The sequence below is a fragment of the Trichosurus vulpecula genome, chromosome 1 (genome assembly GCF_011100635.1).
Source record: "Trichosurus vulpecula isolate mTriVul1 chromosome 1, mTriVul1.pri, whole genome shotgun sequence".
NCBI lineage: Eukaryota > Metazoa > Chordata > Mammalia > Diprotodontia > Phalangeridae > Trichosurus > Trichosurus vulpecula.
In genome coordinates, this window is record NC_050573.1 from 259,743,849 (window position 1) to 259,746,652 (window position 2,804).

A 2,804-nucleotide genomic window follows, 5' to 3' on the forward strand; every position below is an offset into this window, starting at 1 on the left:
AGCATTCTCATTTTATTTATAATTTTAAAAAAACTCTTGCTTCATCTCTTCTAGGAATTTTAGTTGAATATGTGCCCAAGTTGTGTTTTTCTTTGAAGCTTTGCTTGTAAATGTTTTGAAGTCATTCTATTCTTCTGGGTTTATGTTGCTGGGATTTTTGTTTGTTTGTTTATTCTTCAAGCCTACTTTCTAACTTTGGATTTTATGTTAAAGCTAGGTACTGTTTACTTCTGGAGGGAATATCTGGGCTGAGCTTGAGTTTTCTGGGGTCCTGCTGATGCTTTCCAGGGGTATTGAGTGTTATGCTATGGTTTCCCACCCTGGTTATTACACCGTAGGCTTCAGGATAGTCTGGAGGCTGAATGTGAGATTTTCATTCCACTCCTGGGGTCAGAGCCACATAGCTACTGCTTGCTTCTGTGCAGCTCCTTGCTCAGTACAAAGTCTACGGCCTGTGACTGCTCCTCACCCTGGGAGGTCCTTAGGTAAGTCCCTTCCTTAGTCCGCCCTGAATCTGGGTGGATTACTTGGGACTGAGTAGAGAGCAGAAGAGCTACCAGTTGTCCCCTGTTCCTGCATGGTTCACAAGGCTAGGCTCCTCTGTGCTGGATCTGTGACTTTTTTTTATTTAATTTATTAATTTAGTTTTAGTTTTCAACATTCACTTCCATAAGATTTTGAGGTCTCAATTTTCTCCTCTCTTCTCTCCTCCTTCCTCACAACGGCATGCAATCTGATAGAGGCTCTGCATATACATTCAGTTTTTTTTATTAAATTTTATCAGAACACAAATATAAAATAGAGAAAAGAAACAAAAACATATCATAAACTTAAATATTGAAGCTTAAATATAAATTAAGAAAGGAAAGTAAAGCATGTCATGTACATAGGAGAGGAATCAAAATATGTAACAATAAATTTTCATTTCAAGAAAGCCTGCATGATAAATAATACACTTTGTGTTGAGAATTGTCCATCTTTTCTTTGCTTCCTTGTGTTTTCTTTTGTTTTCTGCTGCGTACTTTTAAACTTTGTTCTTTTTTCCCCTCCCCTCACCCCCCAGAAAGCTACAATATAATTTAGATATTTCTTGATATATACATACACATACAGATATATACATAGTTATACATATATACATGCATATATAGACATATACTTTTTCCAAACATAATCTACTCCTGATCTTTTTTATGTTTGTATATATCTTGTTTCCCATCCTTCCTGCCTCCTCTACTTTAGTTCTACCTGCTACATCGCCTTTCTATTACTTGCCTACCCCCCTCCTTCACCAACCACCCTGTCCTATTACTTGCTTTTCCCCCTCTAAGGATCCCTCCCCTATCCCCCCATTCCCATTAATCTAAACTCCCTTTACCTATTCCCTCATTCTCCCCTCTAAAAATCCATCCCTTGTCCTAATCCTCCCCATGTCCTCTCCCCCCCGCACTAAACCCTTACCATTTTATTTCTTCTAAATTTAGACTTTATACTCTTCTAAATATATATGTATTGTTCCCTCTTAAACCCATTCCTGATGAAAGTAGGTTACCAGAACTACCAGCCCTCCTCCTCCATCTAAATCCTGTTTCTTTTCTTCTTCTTGCACCTCTCTTGTATAAAATAGTTACTCTTTTTAGCTGTTTCTAAATGGTTTTACTTTTTAAATTCATATCATAATCAGGTTTATCCCCCTCTTTCTCATAAGCTCAATAATTATTAATAAGAATGTTAGACATACATTTTACATTTTATGTTATATAAAAGGTAAGCAGTCTGTTCTTGTAAATTCCTTATAGTCAGTCTTTGGTATGTACCTTATGTGTCTCTTAGGTCTTGTATGTAGAATCTTCTATTAAGCTGAAGATTTTTTTTTAACAAAGTCTTGAAAGGGGTTTGTCAAATGTCCATTTTTTTTCATTCAAGATAATACTAAAATTCGAAGGGTAGGATATTTTCGGCTGGAGCCCCAAGTCTTTTGCATTTTGATATATTGTGGTCCAAGACCTGTGGTCCTTTAATGTGTCTGCTGCTAGGTCTTGTGTAATTCTAATTGTGGTACCATCATATGATGCTTTTAATATTTTATCCTTGAGCTGGGGGTTTCAGAATTTGCCTATGATATTACTATGAATTTTTCTCATATGATCTCTTTTAAGTGGTGTTCGATGGACTTTTTTTTCTATTTCTACTTCCCTGCCTTGTTCTAATGCTTTAGGACAATTTTATTTAATTATTTCTTTTATTATTATATCAAGATTCTTTTTTTGATCATGACTTTCAGTTACTCTGATTATTTTCATATTTTCTCTTCTTGATATGTTCTCCAAATCTGTTGTTTTTCTTATAAAATGTTTCACTCTCTTCTATTTTTTCATTATTCATGTTTTGTTTAATTATTTCTTGATCTCTTGTAATTTCACTAGCTTCATTTTTCCCAATTCTAATTTTCAAAGTGTCCTTTTCCTCCTGGAGATTCTGGATCTCCTTTTCTAACTGGTTGATTTTCCTTTCATAACCTTCTTGTTTTACTTGGATTTTTTTTTTGAAATTTTTCCTCCATCTCTGTCATTTGATTTTTTAAAGTCTTTTTAAAGATCTTCTAGGTCTTTGGGCAAGACCATTTAATGTTGCTCTTTGGGGATTTCTTTACTTTGATGTCTTCCTCTGAAAATGAACCCTGGTCATCTCTATTCCCGTAATAGGTTTCTATGGTTGTATTCTTTCTCCTTTGCCCACGCATTTTTTTGTGTGTGTGGTAATAACTTGATTTTTATAATCCCCTCTAGCCCTGGGGTATGGGA